The sequence below is a fragment of the Pinus tabuliformis genome, chromosome X (genome assembly GCF_031772625.1).
Source record: "Pinus tabuliformis cultivar Carrire ecotype Pingquan chromosome X, CPIR1, whole genome shotgun sequence".
Classification (NCBI taxonomy): Eukaryota; Viridiplantae; Streptophyta; class Pinopsida; order Pinales; family Pinaceae; genus Pinus; species Pinus tabuliformis.
The window spans coordinates 315,700,601-315,718,790 of NC_142308.1; the positions used below are offsets into that span (position 1 = coordinate 315,700,601).

At 35.3% G+C, this 18,190-nt stretch overlaps 2 pseudogenes; both read left to right on the forward strand.

Annotated features, from left to right (window-relative positions):
- LOC149139683 (isopentenyl-diphosphate Delta-isomerase II pseudogene) overlaps positions 1-9,615 on the forward strand; it is a 36,915-nt pseudogene extending 27,300 nt beyond the window's left edge.
- A 1,311-nt stretch (positions 9,616-10,926) lies between these two features.
- Positions 10,927-18,190, forward strand: part of LOC149139684 (glutamate synthase 1 [NADH], chloroplastic-like) — a 33,500-nt pseudogene continuing 26,236 nt past the window's right edge.

Sequence of the window (18,190 nt, forward strand, 5' to 3'; positions counted from 1 at the left end):
CAGGTGTGTAGCGCCGGTGGCTCTACGCTTTTTATGGGGACCTCCATTTGCAGAAAAATTTACATTTTTGGATTCATCATGAAAATTTATGCTTGCTTAGAAATGGTTGTGAAGTTTTGACAAGTTTTGGACCTCCAAAAGGGCCAAAAACACCCTAAAAATGCCCTTTCTGCCACTTTTTGGCCACACAGGAAGCAGTCTTGGGAGATTGCATTTTTGGAGGGGAAAATGGACTCCAAATCAAAAAATTCAAGTTGTTCCAGAAAGTAGAATCACCAGGCTTTCCAACGAGCTATCCTGCACCTGATTTGGACTTCGGGAATCATTCCAAAAGTGGCTTGGAAAAATCACTACACACAGAAAAATGACGCTACGCACAGGGTGAAAAACTGCTAATTTTGCCTGTTTGCTCAGAATTTCGCCTAGTTTTCTTCTAGTTTAACTTTTTCTCTCTTATGGTCAAATTCATGATATGACATGATGTAAATTGATGTACTATGATGTAAAAATGATGAAAATTGACTTAAGGAGGTTACTACATCAGTTTTAGGTGGTTTTGAGTTGAATGAATAAGTTTCCATAGTTTTAGAGGCAAGCTGTTCCATTGCCTATTTTTCAGTTCCTAGTTTAGATCTTGTTGAAACAGCTCCTTGACTCATGGATTCGACCCCTGATGGCTAGCATAGGTGGTTTGATGCTTATATCTTGTACTTTCTTAGTCATTTGTTAGGGTTGGATTCTTGTGGATGCTTTGAGCACTATTGTATATAATTTCTGCAGTTTGGTAAGGAAATAAACCAGTGTTTGCAGCATTTTGTGGGATCCTTGTGGCAAGGTGAATTAGTATTGTTTTTTCCTCTGTGATTCAAGTTATCATATGTTTATGTGTGCCATTATCTCTCTCTCTTTTTTGCATAACTAAATGAATCAAGTGTAAAGGTGGAATTCATTGATGTTTCAGTGCTCTGCCTTAGGGTTTATTTAGCTTTACATGTTTTCTACTGTTTGAAACCTCTGCAAAACTGAGTTCATTCCCTGGACCCAAAACTGCCTTCCTCATTTGAGCCAGCAAACCAACTTTAAACTCAATCAAACTCCTCTGAGCATATACCTGGCCTAAAATTAGTCTATATATTAGTCATCTCAAGCTTTACTTGCTATATTTTCCTGAGATTGACAAGGAGAGAGCCCTCTCCTGACCTGGTAGGGCTAGCTACCAAGTTAAGCGTGGTTTGATGTTACCCTAGACCTGCCTTTCTCAGCCTGAGGTAGATTTAAGCCATAACAACACCATTTAAGATACCATTTAAAGTTATTTCCATGGCTTATTTTTCAATGGAATGTTTCCTAAAAGCTTGGCACAATAAAGGAGGAATGATAATAAAACCAAATTCTCTTACATCCACCCATACTTATCTTGGAGAGAAACAAATTCCCCCTACTTTTCCATATACCATTATTGGAATTGACACACCTCCACATCATGGGGAAGTACAAAATATAAATCACGTAAGATGTGATGCAGGAGAACATTCAGGGTCCATTTCCATTCTCTTTCCCAACAATTTCGCTTGATTTAGTGTATCCTAGATGATTACATGGCTTGATTCTACATCAACACAATACATTTATAATGTAATCCATCCTAAGGGGATTGAAGAGTACAAGGGAGGAAGTGAATGACATTTGTCCCTTCACCCGCCATGACCTATCTTCCATATCAACCAAAGATTATGTTGTGAATTGGTCCTAGAGATGGAGAATATTTGACATGATCTCATCCCTAATTTCACACTTGCCTCCATGATTTCCTTCTTAATGTTGGTCTTTTTACCCATGACATAAATGGTAGGGGAATGAAAATGTATAATTCCCAAGAAAATCTTGATGAGTGCCTTTGAATGAATCCCATCCTATTCATGTGCCATGTTTCTAATTGTTTGAGTTGACAAATGAGTCCTAAAAGAAGGGGCCTTTGATTTTTTAACTTCCTAAGAACTGGATCAAGGGAGAGGATGTAGTGAGGCTTTCTCATTCACTCTTAATCCACCCATATTCAAGTGCAATCCTTTGTTTGTCATTTCATCCGCTACTTGATTATTGACGTTGAGAACACGATAAGCTTTAATTGAGAGAAAGGGGATGATAAATTTGATCCTTTTCAATATGTTCTTTAACCTATTTTCCCGAGGGAGGGAATTAACTACTATATGATAAATAATAATATTAGATTCTCCAACAATGATCAGAGAAGAGATATGATGATCTCTTGTAAGCATTAGTTCTTAAAATTACACATATTCTTCCGCTGCATTGTTTGAAAGTGACCCCATACCCCAAGCATAAGATAAGTCTACATTTCCTTTTGGGAAAAAAATAACCGCTCCCTCCCCATTCACTATAATAAATAAAACAAGCCATACAAAAAAAATCATGTTCTATATCATTAAAACTAAGATTATATATATATATATATATATATATATATATATATATATATATATATTACTAAGTATATATTTATAAAATATTATTTATTATTTAAAATATTGTATTATATAACATTATACAATAAAATAAAATATATTATATATAAATTTGTAAAAGATAGTTTTAAATATGTTAATATATAAATTAACTAGATGTTGTTTAAGTGATTGTAAAAAAATGATAATTTAAATTATTTTTTTATTAAAATCAAAATTATATTTATTTTTAATAAATTATACAATATATTTTTAAATGACAGGAGGATAGATTGATCTTAACTCTAGATCTATCAAGGGTTGAGAGTGATCAAATATATCAAGATGCAAACATATTTTTGAGTGTAAAACTTGAGAAAAGTTTTTGTACCTCGAGACATTTGATTCTTCTCCACTCTTGGTAGATCTCTAGTTATCTATTTTGGTTTTGAACAACACACTATAGAATATTTTAGGAAATTTTTATTTTTCACTTGTTTTAATCTAATAGATAGAATTATTTTTGTATATATATATATATATATATATATATATATATATATATATATATATATATATATATATATATAATACCTTTTAAAATGTTACATTTCAACTTCATATTAAACATTGAAGAAATTTCAAATCTCTATTATATATTGAATTAGAAAAAACTTGTTAATGGAATAAGAACACACTCTCTTTATTTTAAATATTATATATGAACTCCATATTAAGAATGGAATAAATTACACATCTCCCTCATAATGAAAAGTTAAAATATAAGAAATTTTTTAATTTAAATTATTTTATTTTTCTTTATATAAAATTATGGTTTTTTTGTAAGCTTCTCCAACTGATTTCCATAAGTAAAAGAAGATATTACATTGATAGTATTTCATGTTCCAAAACGAATACCATTGGAGTCCATTGCTTCGACCACATTTATCCAAAATACCACCATTTCTACCGGTTCAAAATTAAGATACAAAAGTTATGACTATCACAGAAACAAAGAGACCAACTTAATCTGCTAGATTTGTCCAATGGTGCTCTTGAACTTTTGACAAAAAACTGTGGAAATTGACAATACAACAACGAGATAAAAATACGCATAGAAGTACAGCTTCTGCCATCATGTTCATGAAGAGCCAAAAGCAAAAATCCAACTGTAGAGACGAGCGCATAAAATTATATTATTTAGCATAAAATTATGTTATTTATAACTAAAAGTAAAAAAAATTGTTATTAATATATTTGTATTTTAAATACTACACATAAAATAGAATGAATTACACCTCATATAATAACAATAATATTATTTTCAAATGTCATTTGTCAACTCCATATTGAGCAATGAAGAATTACATCTCCCTTATACTAAAAGATAAATATATATATATATATATATATATATATATATATATATATATATATATAATTTTTAATTACTTTTATTTCTCTATATAAACTTTGATGTAGAATTAAGGTGAAAATTTAAGTATTTTATTTATGAAGATATAAATTTTTTTATTAATATTTTTAAATTTGTTAATATAAATATTATTTTATTATTTTTAAATGTAAAGTTATTTAACATCTCCATCTTATTAAAACATAAAATACTTCTTTACATAAATTTAAAAATTATTCTAACTATTCATTTAAAAAATAATAATTAAAAATTAAATAAATATATACCGACACTTATTAATAATATAAAATTATATTATATAAACAAAATAAGTAACAGGAATATTACAGCATAACATCACTAGAAAATTGTACATATATTAAATATCTGTCTATTTCAAATTCTATTTATATATTAAATATTTGTCCATTTCAAACTAGAAAATTGTACATATATTAAATATTTGTCTATTTCAAATTAGATTTATATATATCTATCATTATTCTGGAGTAAAAACTAATTTTGCATAATTGATACTTTACAGCGTGCAGTCGCTATGTGATGCAGACCTCTCTGTAGTTGGTATGTGACGTAAACCTCTCTATAGTTGGACTATTAGAAAACTTACATCAGTTGGGCCTATATGGGTCATGCTATGCAGACTCATTGTCTTCCTTGGTGGGATAAAACTATTTATGCACTATTAAATTTTATGTATTATAGGGACATAAGTACTAATATAGTATTAAAGTTTGTGTCCTATTAAATTTATATGTGTCCTAGGGCATTGCAATGGTCATAAAATGTTAATTATGTGAAGTATTGAGGCCCAGGGGGGGCCTTTAACCTTGATATCATGTCAACCATATTAATCATACAATGCAAGTCCACTATTTTAAGTGCGTTCATACTTTATTCATATCACCGAAAAAAAATTGGTTGAAAGATGAGTATATGAGTCATTGTCCCCATGAGTGCATAAGCTCCAAGCTATCATTTATTTATCATGTGTGTTTGTATGGGCATCCTATTAGTCTCAAACACTCCATTTACCATCATGGCATAGGCATTTGGCCTTTGATACCAGCAATGGTCACTTCGGGCATGGGAGTCAATGATGTAATGATTATATGATTTCATGTAATTATAATTATTATTATTATTTTAAATTTAAAAATAAAATAAAATAAGGTGGGTTTGTTTATATATATAATTGCAAAATATTGTATGGGGTGGTAAGTGTTGAGAAGAGGAAGAGTAGGGGAAGATGTTATTTTAAAATTTAAGAAATAATGTGAATAAATCTTTGCTTGGGGTTTGGGATAACTTTAATAATTGCACAATTTTTTTGGCTTTATGTCAAGGAATCAAAATTCTTAAAGCATGATATGTTAATGACCTTATAGTCAGTGAAGGTTTTATGATTACTATTTTTTATATGAAATATTTGACTTCTTCTAAGTTGTCTTGTTTTGTTAAACTAGTTATTAGAATTCAAATAATTGTTAGACGTTTTTACTTGATTAAGCATTTTCATATTTTTAGATCTCTTAACAATCATGGTGACAAAATGGAAAACAAATAAACATTATTGAATCAAGGTTCTTTGAAATGATCGATTAACTCCCATGAATATTTGCAAAAAAAATCAGCAGGCTTGCTAGTATGTGAGTAACACCTACCCATGAGGTTTTGAACCAATGCCCATCACACAAGGAGAGACTTAATAAACCTAGCACCATCTATTCTACACCTCGTGGGCATGAATGTTTGCAATTTAAACAAGTAAAGATAAACATTATATATCAATGTATAGGTAGCACGATTCATTATGCGACATGAAACATAGCCCAATTCACTGCAACCTCCATATACTTCATATCAATGCTCTCATGTTTAAGTTGGGAAATCTAATATGGATTTTCTTAGGAGAGGTGGAATAATATTAATACATTTGGGGTGGTTTCTAGTTCATGGATCGACCCTACCATTTTTGTTTAGTGATATTATAGTGTTTTGCTTCATTTCTTTATTGAATTATGTGGTGTCCTATCTTAAGTAGCATCAAGTGTAAGTAGTGGAAGCATCGACAATTTGTTGGAGGAGTTATGGTGGAGTATTTACAATTAAAATGTATTGAGTTTGGCGCTTATGCTTACAAAGTGGAAATTGTGATCCCTTCAAGTGGTCTTCCCTGGTGCTTAAGCAAGTGAACTCCTTCTTGGCTTGGTATAATTGGTAAGTTCACTAAGTTTTTTGAGTTTGAGTGAATCAAGTATGAAAATTTTTGGCACTCTAGGAGGGTTCCTTCTGTTGGATTTATTGCAAATCAGGCTAATATTTATCATCATGGATGGAAATAGTCAATCTTGTAGTTGTGGGGCTTGTGAAATTGTTGAAATTTATAGGATTTCAAGCTGTAGTAATTGTTGGAACACACACAAAAATAAACAATAGATTAGATAAGAATGTGATACATTCTTAAGCAATTCGTAGAACACTTTTGAATCTAGCTAGAAGTTGAAGTCTTCGTTGAAATGTAAGTGCTCCCCGATGATGGTTTAAAGATAACCACAAATTAATGAAATGGGTAGTAGAAACCAAAGTCTTATAATGTTAGGTGTGGAGCCTAATTATCTTCCTGATTTGAAGGCCTTGTTTCAGCCACGTTTGGATCCTAGTTCTTAATGGGGGGGCTTTCCACCCACTATTATTGCCAGGGGGTGAAAAAAATTCTTTTAGACCTCCTCACCCCCCCCATGGCAGGTGTTCAGGGGCGCTTCCCCCTAAAGAAAAATTTAGAGAAAAATTGCCTTGTAAAATATTGTAATTTCGTATTCAATCTAGTTCGTTCAATAGGCGGAAGATTTGACGGTAGAAGTTATGTTAATTTAGTTTTTTTCTTCCCTAGAAGGCGACCCTCGGTATATATGATGGAATTGTATTGTGGTTGTGTTTAATTCTGTGTGAGAAAAAGAGAGGAGACTGTGTGAGAGAGAAGAGGAAGTTATGGCGGATTTGTTGTAGGTTGTATGCCTTCATTTTGCAGGATAAGTTAAAAGGAAGGACTGGCTATTTCTCCGTGGACATAGCCCAAATTGGGTGAACCACATATATTTGTGTCTCTCTTGTTTTATGATTTTTTGTGTTTGTGTTTTCATAATATTTTATGTGTTCCATTGCTCTGTTATTTAATTTCTAACATTCTACTAGTGGTGGTTTAAGACTGGCCAAAAACCAAATTATGCTCATGGAACATGAGGCTGTCTTTGGTTACAACTCTAAATCTAGCTCTAGGCTCTAGCTACAAGCTATTCAAGTTGTGGCTCAAGATCACTTTCTATGACTTTGAAACTAGTAGTTGCCTCTTATCAGATACAAGGTGAGAATATGAATATCTCTCCATTGCAAGATGTGTCAATACTCGAGAATAAATTCTATGATATGACCAATATATCTTCTTGGATATTGAAGACCATTTCCAAGAAATGATCCATTGAAGGTGAATCTTTGCTCTTGTAGGATTCCCGTGTCTAGAACATCTATCTGAATGATGAGTATGTTTTTGAAAATTCTCACAAGGGTGAATGTCCAAACACTAATCTTTGATGTATCCAACTCAATCTTAATGTTGACATCTTATAATTTGAAGTGGATGTAGAAGTGGAGTTGTTGAAGGTGAGTTTCCTTGAAGAAACCCAACACTATGAATTTGGTTTGGTTTGGAGTAGTCCAAAATATGAAAGGAAAATTCCTTTTCATATCCGAGACTGATTTTGCGCTTGTTGTTAATGACTTCTTCCCAAGGTATGATCATGGACTTGGGAAGTGTAAGAGGAACCTCTACATATTTATGTAAATCTATTCCTAAAGTTTGATCATGTGCTGGCTATTGACATTGTTCTTTATCAAACTCAAAAATAGAGTTATTCTGAAAATGAACTAGTTCAAAATGTTGACTTTTTAGTTGTAATTCATCTCATTGGAGTTGTGACTTGAGTTAAAGAAACTTGATCTTGTCATATGCATCTTGAAATAGATTTGAATATAAGTGAGGATTATTTTGCCGATTTTGATAGTACCATGAAAAATAGAGACTATTATAGTGTTCAGTAACTCTAATAATTCATCAAGTCTGGCCATTTTCTTAACAACTTAAACTCAACAAATAGAGGTGTTAATTTCTACCAAAAATGCACCCTTTTTTAATGCAATTTCACTCAATTTCAAAAGAGTATATATGAACTTATAAAAGGGTATCATCTGCAAATTTCCATTATTATTAGTTCTAAATGTGTCATCAATTCTTTAAGTCCTAAAATTACTAGAGGAGGATTGTCTCAAAAAAACCTTATAATCCATGACTGGAGGAGGTTATCACAAAGAGAGTAAATAACACTAAATGATTGATGGGAATTCTAACAATGAAGGAGATATACTGGTTATGGTTTCAGATCTATGCAAACTAGATTTCATATACAATTTCCATCAACTTGGCCATAGATTGAATCTTGACCCCTATCCTGACAAAGTTTAGGTGATATCCACAATGTTAGACTTCAAATCTATGTTTTTTCCTAGACATGTTGTTAACATTAACATTTATAGGCGAAAAATATTTCTACTTGCTAATTATCCTTTGGGGATATATTGTCCACTTAGAGGTGGTGAGATAGATAGAGATGGCGAGTTTGGAGAATCAGGATTTAGATTCAATTGCTATGAAATACTGTTACTATCACGCCTTTAATGCACATGGAGAAGAAAGGACCAAAGTAAATACTTAGACATCCACATGGAGCTATGACATTCTATGTCTTTTTTCCAACATTGTATTGTTGAGTCCAAACATTAATCCTCCTATCATGGAAACCAATAAAACACTAGCTTAGAACCCTAAATTATGATGTTTTCTGATGTTGATGTATTTGTTTCTAGTAGGAAACAATATCGATAAATCTATGTAGTTATACAGTGGCTAAGAACCCATAAATTGATTTGGAGGAAGGCAAGGATAATATAAATTATGAGAAGGAAAGGAAGGACTAAGTTCATCAATTGAGGATAACTTTTTCTTATAGTTTTCTATTGGGGAATACATGGGACTCTTCTACCATAATTTTGAGGAGGGTATTTATCTTTGTGGGTTGTTCAACTAATATAGCCTCTTGTTCATTCAATAAGGGTTATTCTAATGTTATTCCATGGAAGCCTAAATTTTCATTTCCTGCAAACATTGGGAGTATAATTATCTTCTCTCATAACCCAATTGTTAGAAATTTGACTGGATCAACTTCTAATATGGGTGTGATAGTGGAGGACATGACCATGGATTTTGTTCAAAGGCGGCTCATGTTTTAAGATGAGTGCATTTTTGTGGATGAAGAGGATCATGTCATTGGGCATGACTCAAAATACAACTGTCACTTTATGGAGGTAATCGAGTCAAAGAATCTATTGCATAAATCCTTCAGTGTCTTTTTATTCAATACAAAATATGAATTGCTTCTTCAACAACATTCTGCAACAAAGGTGACATTCCCTTCGGTATGAACAAATACCTATTACAACCATCCTCTTTACAAGGAGTCTGAGGTCATTGAGGATAACAATTTAGGGGTTAGAAACACAACCTAGAGGAAGCCATATGATGACCTAACATTCCCCCCTTCAAACCATGGATTCAAAACCTCTATCCCACCATTTAAACAACATATAATAAGCAATCCCAATTGATGAGTTGCTAGAGTATGATGCCTCTCTCCATGTAACAATTTTCCCTAAAGGAAATGGAACTCAGACAAGAACATTTTGGAGTCCTGAGCTCTAAACTTGGGGTTAGTTGTAGAGAATACAATCTAAACCAACATGAAGGTGCAAATAATTTAAACATCCAAACCCACAGTCAACTAAGGTTCTACAATATCTGAGCAAAAAATCAAAGATAGAAACATAAATGGGTAGAATGTTATGTAGAGAAAAAGGGTTTGAAATAGTTTTCAACAATGATTCATGCATCGCAAAAAGACAACACACAAATAATAACATCCAAAGAGACAAGAAAATGGTGTAGACGTTAATAATAGAGCATTAGTAGAAAATGGGAAATTAGTTCCTAGGTGACTAAAAAAGTTAGTCACCGCAACTTTTACAAGAGAAATACTACTAAAAACGAGCAATTTGAAGTGACCCAACTAAAAACGACTAACATAAATGACTATTTTAGTCTTGGGCTAAAATATACAACTAGCTAATAAGTAATACAACTAAAAATGACTAATATGAGTGACTAATTTAAACTAAACTATGACTAGCTTCTAATAGTGTGTTAATGAGCTCTAAGTGAAGTTCCCCGAAAATAATGGGCTACCTACAACTACTTGAGTTTATTGATAACATTATTCATAGATTTGAAGATATTTTCCACCTCCTTAAGGATTAGTAGATATTACCCTTATGTGTAAACCTCATGTCCCCTTTCCCTCTTTATATGAGCATACTTGCTTATATTAAGGAGTTCTTCAATAGTTTTTATTGATTCCCTCATGCCAAAATGATCACTCTTTGGGCTTTCAAAATCATTAGATATAGCCTCTACTTAAAGTGACATCTTTTTTCTCAAATAAAAATAAAATTAAAAAAGAAAATTTAACCCCAATATTGGCAACATTCTAAAATAAAAATAAAAATTAACCTCAATAGTAGCAACATAGGCTACCATGGCAATTGACATTTTCGACTAATTTAAAATTTACATATTAAAATTTACTTTCCCGCTACTCATCTTCCTTTCCTTCTCACACTGGGAGAGAGTTCAGTTCTCTTTATTTGTACATTGGATTCTACCACAAATTCATGAGGAAGGTGTGGATCCATTGTTCACGATGGAAAGGGGTTCAAAGCCTGAGGAGAAATACCTATTAAAATTTACTTTCCTACTACTTTTCTTCCTTTCCTTCTCACATTGGGAGAGAGTTCGATGCTCTTTCTTTGTACATTGTATTTCGTTGCATAATTTATGAGGAATGTGTGGATCCATTGTTCACGATGGACAAATGTTCGAAGCCTCAAGAGAAAAAGGAAGGTGAGAATGGTGGTGCTATGAAAAATGGACAGGGGTTCAAAACCTCAGGAGCAAAAGAAAGGTGAGAAGGACAATGCTAATAGCAATGGGAAGTCCTATAAATTCGAAATAATGAGGAAGGAGGTGATTCCAAAGAAGAGTGATTTTTTTTCGATCTAATGAATTTAGACAAACGTATGAGCAAGGTATGGACAAAATTAGAAGCCTAGAATCCAAAAAAGGATTGGGAAATTCACCCAAAAAAGCTGGATATCACGAGTATTATCACCTAGGGCACATTTGGGACTATTTACAAAGGATTTTATGATGGGAAAGATGTTGTAGGTATGTTTATTTCCTTTTCTTCTATGCCATGAGCTCATTTGCTTGATCAAATTTGTCTATTGGAAGTTAAGTTTGAATCCAATTACTTCATATAAGTGTAGTTTTTTGGCCTAAAGATAATTTAAGAGAATGTACAGACCTCAACATCTATTTTGGTATTTTAAAAAGAAGGGTAGTTTCTGTAGAACCTTTCAGTGCTACATCTTGTTTTCTTAGCGGTAGAAATACCTTTCCTTTATACATTTTTCTTTCTTAGCTATAGAAATACTTTTATTTTTTTTGTCTCTCTAATTTTGGTTTATACTACAAGGGTCCTCTCAGACTAAATGAAAAACTTGATGGTCAAGTTTGTTACCTAAAATGGTCAAGTTTTTACGATTAACCCAATGGAGATTCATTGAAATGGCATGATAAGATTGGAATCTTAGTCATGTTCTTGGAATAGGGCTTGCAACTTCCCCATTAGGATACAATCATGTGGGATTATTCATGCATCCAACAATTTATGTAATTCAGTCTTTACAATGTCCTTAAGTGTTGGATTCATCCTTCTTTGTGGTTGCCTGATGGGCATGGCTCCATATTTTATAAAATGTGATGTTGGAAGATGTATTAATGTATACCTTTCATATATGAATAGTTATAGGAAAAGGCTAGACTTTTTTCTTGTATAATTTCCAACAATTTATGTTCCTGGGCAACAATGAAACTATTGTTTATTCTCAATGTCTTCTTGGGTGCAACTTCAATCATATTATTAGAATTTTGACTTTCCTTTACATTATATAACCTCTTCCATGTAGGTTCAATCAATAAACCAGTAATTTCCCAATCTTGAGAGATCGCTATATCCCCAAAGAGAAAAGGACTGTCATACAAATTCTGCATAAAATTTGAGAACATAGTTTCTTCTTCAAGTTTTCTGAGAAAGACAACTCTATCAATTGTTAGAATGGGGAGAATTGGGCCATCCCCATATTATTCTATCCACATTGGATTCTTCATCTAAGGAAGGTTTGGCAGGTGGATGAAGTGTGATCTTATATGTAGAGTATCATTTGCTATTGTCATTTTTCCTTCCCCGTGTTAGAGTCGGTCTGGTCATCCCTCCGTCAGAGATCAAAACTCTTTTTGCATTTCATTTTTATGTGTCTCGCTCATTTCACTCAGTTGCATTCCGCTAGGGGCATGCCATAAACTTTGTCGGAAGGGCTTTTGTCATTCATCCCCCTCATGCTTTGCACTGCTGGCTCAGGTCTGTTCATCAAAATCTAGTTTTCATGTCTTTTGACCAGCAAGAGTTATTTTCAGTCACTAGGTCTAGGGTTGCACAAACTGTGTCTTCACAATGTCCAATAAAGCCAGCAGGCCAGAGGGAGGTTCTTAATAAGTTTTCATTTCAAATATTTTCATCGTCATATGGATGGATTACGAATTTTCTTCAAAACTCTGTTTTGAAGACAAGTCGACGTTTCGTTTTTGTAATAATTTTAAAAAATTTTCAGTTCTTGAATTCTTCAGGCGCAACCCTAGTCTCCTTTGTCAAATTCCATGTCAGCTATTCCTGTAAAAAATTGCCAATAATTTCATCATTTCAACCAAAAAAAATCAAGGAGGAAACAAAAAGACAGAGTTGTATTAATTGTGAAAAAGTGCCAATTTCAAAACATTACAAAAATGGGTTTTGAAGAACCAAAAATCAAATCAATGTCTTTATAAAGGTTTTTCCATGAAGATCAATGTCATTCTGCATGCCAAGGTCAAAGAAAAGCATTTCAAAGTGAATTGGGTGAGCAAGTGCGTGTTTTTGGGTGAAATTGCTTGCAACTAGTCGGCGCGACGCACAGAACAGGTGGCACAGCGCATTGGAAGCGCGCGGCACACTGGGAGAAATTGTCCAGTGTTATTCTGAACGGGCGCGACGCACTGGGTATGTGGCGCGGCGCATACACCTGAAAGCCCGAAATTGTTTCAAATTTCATCAATTTGCTCGTAACTTGCGTGGATTTGCCAGGTAGTGTTGCTATGTTGATATTTCATCTAGTTTTGTGATTAGTGATGGTGGTTTATGGATGACAATGGGTGAACACATATATCAAACCCTCCTTCTATAAACATTAGCAAACTTGCTGTCAAGGTTTCAGAACTCACTGTTTTGCCACCAAAATCATTTCTCCTTCCCATTGTTCCCTTGTCTTCACCAATCCCTAATTCCCTATCACCTAAGTTCATTATTCCCTTCTCCTACATGATCTGTCCCAAATCCTCCAACCTCACACCTCAAACCCTATACAACAATCCCAAACCCTAAACCCTATTCCCATACATAAATCCCTCAAACCCTCTCCCATATTTCCCTATCAAATTTTTCCCAATAATTCCCATTCCTCACTATTATTTCCCCTTCCTAACAGTCCCTGTTTCATTTGTTTTTTCCCTTTGCACTCTAAAGAGTAGTGAAACAGTTTTCATACATTAGCATCTTCATCTTCAAGGCAGTTTGAAAAAACAGCAGTCATGGCATCTGAGCATTCATCGGACTATGAAGTGGAAACCCAAAGTGACTCACCCTTGGAAGAACAGGCACCCCAGAGGCCTCATAAAGGTGGCAGACATGTTAGAGAAGAACTGACCACCCTTACAGAATTGCAGGCCTGCCCTCTTTCCATGTTTTGTTTTCAGCATCAGTCATGCTATGAGTTTTGTTAAAAGGTGGCTAGTGTTCAATTTCATCATGAGCTGGCTCGTCTTTTTGTGCTGCACTTACATGGAGATCAATCTACCTTAGCCGGTGTCACCTTCACGCTTATGCCAGAATCTGTCTCATTAGCAACTGGCATACCAAACATTGGAGAACCATGGCACAAGAAGCAGAAGATTGATCGACAATATTATGATCCATACATTAAAACCAGTTTCTTGAGGCAGCTCAAGAGAGTGTTCCCATTCCGATATCTGAAAGATGAATATGCTCCACTAATGAAGTTGATCATGAAATATTTTAGCTGTGAGGGACGATTCTCTCGTCTCTATGCTTATCACATCAGGTTTCTCATGCATTTCACCAGGGTACGGATGATGAACATTCCGTATTTCTTTTGCCGGAACATAGAGAGGATGACCACACTTGTGCAGCATAAAAACCCTCAGCAACAACTTAACAGTGTCTATCAATTTTCTCTTATTAAGATTTTGGTGGTTCATCAGCTTGGAGTACAGGGCATCACTTGGGATGATTTCATCTCTCGTGACTTCTTCAGAGCTTCACGGGGATTATCAGAGGTTAAGCATGAAGGTGGACCTTCTCATCAGTATGAGCACCATGAGACCGCTAGTGTGCCGATATTCATCACATATCAGAGAGGCACCATACATTTGTTTGCAGCAGCAAAGCGAGTGTTATATCCACTCGGGGTGTAAGGGGCCTCACTTCCTCCATCAGCATCACAGGTACAAGACAAAGGCAAGAGGCCAATGCAGGATGAGGGGCCTTTAGGTGAAAGAGAGACTGACTTCATTCTCATTCATGATGATGATACAGATACAGGCCCACAAAGTGCCAAGCTTAGGGAGATCATCTAGGAGCAGCAAACAGAGATCCAAGCCTTATCTCTTGATTTGGAGAGAGCTAAGTGGACCATGAAGTACTTGGAGCAGAGGAACAAACAGCTTGAGGATCAGCAAGCAATCATGGAGCTACAAAACATTCGCGAGAATCGCCAGGCTGCACAAAGGAGAAGAATTGAGCTCACGTCATTGGAGCAAGAGATTAATGAGGATCGGGAGGCCAATCTCGAGAGAGTTAACATGCACTTAGAGAGGCTGTTGGAAAAGGCCAACAAAGACCATGCATTGCTGAGACACATGGCTTTCCACTACATGGCACGAAACAAGGTCTGCAAGGCCCGAATCAGGAATTTAAAGGCAAAATTGAGAAAGGCAATAAAGAAGCAAAAGAGGCAAAGGGAGCTCGATCGTCTTCAAATATTAGCCGAAGCCTCTTTAGCCCAGCATAACACTTAATGAAGAAGCTCCAGCCCAAATTTCAAGAAATTTGGGCATTTTTGGTATTTTTGCAAATTTTTGTACAAAAAGCAGGGTTTTTCTCCCTGTGCGCCGCGCCATGTGGCGCGCGCTTATGATAGGAGGATCCAAATGCAATTTTTTTTTTATATTTTTGGATTTGTCATGAAAAATCATGACTTCTGGTGCATGGCAAATAATTTTGGGCAAGTTTAGAGTCCTTAGGAGGTCAAAAACACCCTAAAAATGACCTCTCTGCCCCTAATTTCACACACAGGAAGCAGTCTTGGGAGATTGAGGTTTTGGAGGTTCAAATGGGAACCAAATTCAGAAATTACACTTGGGTTGGAAACTAGACAGGCAGGTATTTCCAACAAGCACACTTGGGCTCAATTTGGACTTCAGGAAGTGCCTCAAACTCAGTCTCAAAGTGGCGCAACGCACAGAGAAATTGGCGTGGCGCACAGAGGATTTTTGCTCAGTTTTTCACCTTCCAGCTCAGAAATTCGGCCAGTTTGACTAGTTTTGCTTTGTGATGTTATTTTTGATCTATCTTGATGTAATTGGATAAACATGATGTAATTTTGGCACTTATTTACTTTTTCTAGAGGATTCATTCACTAAAAAGTGAAAATTTAATGAATGAATCAGTTTCCTACCTTATAGAGGCAAGTTGTTTTGATTGCCTAGATTTTAGTGCTTTGTTTAGAATTGGTTGAAACAGCTCCTAGAATGATGAGCTCGACCCCTAGAGGCAAGGGAATGGGTTGGGCTAGCTATATCATGTAATTTCTAAGTCATTTTCAGGGTTGGACACTTGGGATTGCTTTGGCATATCATTGTACATTCTATCTCTGCATTTTTGGCTAAGGAAAGACCAGGGTTTTGCAGCACTGTTTGGGATCCATGTGGCTTTATGTTTTGATGGTGTGCTTCTCTGAGTAATTGTAAGTTCATTAGCATTATGTGTATCATTTTCCTGCTTCTTCTTCTGAATTTGAACAAATGAGTGATTAAGGTAGAATCCATAACTGCTATGCTCTGCCTTTGAATTTGTTTAAATTTTCATGTTTTCATCTGTTTAAGGAGAATTCTTGAGACTCTCTTGCTCTCCTTAGCTCCTCACCAGTCCGATCTATTCATTCACTCACTTTAAAGCATCAAAACGATTGCCTTCCTTGCCCCAATCAGAACTCTACAGAAACTGTGCCTCATCCTCGAGCCCGATTTGCCTTTCCCTGTTTCCAACGCAAAACCCTCAAAAACTCAAATCAAATATTTTGCACTTAATACCTAGCCTAAGATTAGATTTTATTACAGTCATCTCGAGCCCCATCGATTATCTTTTGCCGAGATCGACCCAGAGAGAGCCCTCTCCTGTCCTCGTAGGGCTAGCTACGAGGCTGAGCGTGGTTTGATGTGGACCTAGAACCTTGTCTTTTCAGCCTGAGACAAATCTAGGCTCTAACATAGTGGCGACCATACTGGGGAAGAAAATGGTTTGCTTGTTGATGTCATTGGTTTTCTAAGCTACAGACGGAGCCTGAAGTTATGCCAGGTAGCCTTTGAAACGCTTTTGCTTTGCATTAGCGCAAGTAGATAAACGTTGCTTCAATCAATCTCCGGTCTAGCTTGTAATCGTGGTACTTGACTTGTAAATCGCCTTAGTACCTTTGAGAATTCTAAGATTTTGGATGATAAGTTTAGAATTTGAAAGGCTAAACAAGTTATTTATGTCCTTTTGATTTCTTGAAAATAACATGCTGGTTTCAAAGAGATATACAAGAGCTAATCCAGATCCAAATCCTCCCCAATTCTACGAAAATCCTAATCTGATTTCAAGAATTGGTCACCAAGAGAGCTCTGTCACTCTCGTGTTTAAATCTCGTTCATGTCCTGCAATTTTTAAGTATCTTGAAGAGCTGGATTTTGATGAAAAATTTGAATTGTCATTGTTTGAAACCAAATCCGAAAGCGCTCTTGGTTCTATAGTTCCAAATCCTGACTTTGCCGCAGCTCTTGAAGTTGAAAGAAATAATAAATCAATTGAGAATTTTATTTTGAAGCACCTCCAAAGTGAAATTCACACTTCAAATATCGCTGATTTCCTAGAAGCCGCATCTGCATCCCTCGGATCTTCCGTAATGGCATTCGCTTCGAAAATCCCTATCGAACCTCCCTTCATTCCCACCCTTCCCCCGCAACCTAATATTGTTGATCAAGAGCCTGCTGTAAATTCACCTCCATCTACTCCTTCTACATCCAAAATTGCTTCACCTCCGCATACACCTCCTCATACACCTCACACATCAGCTGCACCTTCTCCTCCAACATCTCCTAGGCCGATTGCAAATCCACCAAGAGCAATGGCTGCTCGGTTTGCACCTCTCGCGTTGCCTCAAGTTTTGGGTGACATGCCAACGGATTATCAGAGTAAAATTCCTTTGTTTGATGGCACTCCTCAAAGTACCACGGCTTAGCAACATGTGGACAAGATGACAGATTTCTTTGAGCTTCATGAGGTTGATGCTGAAAACGTGACCATGAGATTATTCGTGCAGACTTTCACAGGTGAGGTAAGAAAATGGTTTAGAGCTTTGACAGCTAGAAGTATTCCCACATTAGAAGAGCTTCAAAAATAGTTCTTGGATCGCTGGGAAGTCAAGAAAGATCCTCTTTAGATCACTTCTGAATATACCAAGATCAAGCGGAACACTGGTGAATCCGTGCAAGACTATTGTACTAGATTCAATGCGGTTTATAATGCAATTCTTGATGATTTAAAGCCAACTAGAAGGTCAGCTTTGCTTAAGTTCCCGGATGGTTTTGATCCGGACATGGCTTATCAATTAAGAGAGAGAGATCCAGCTACCTTAGAAG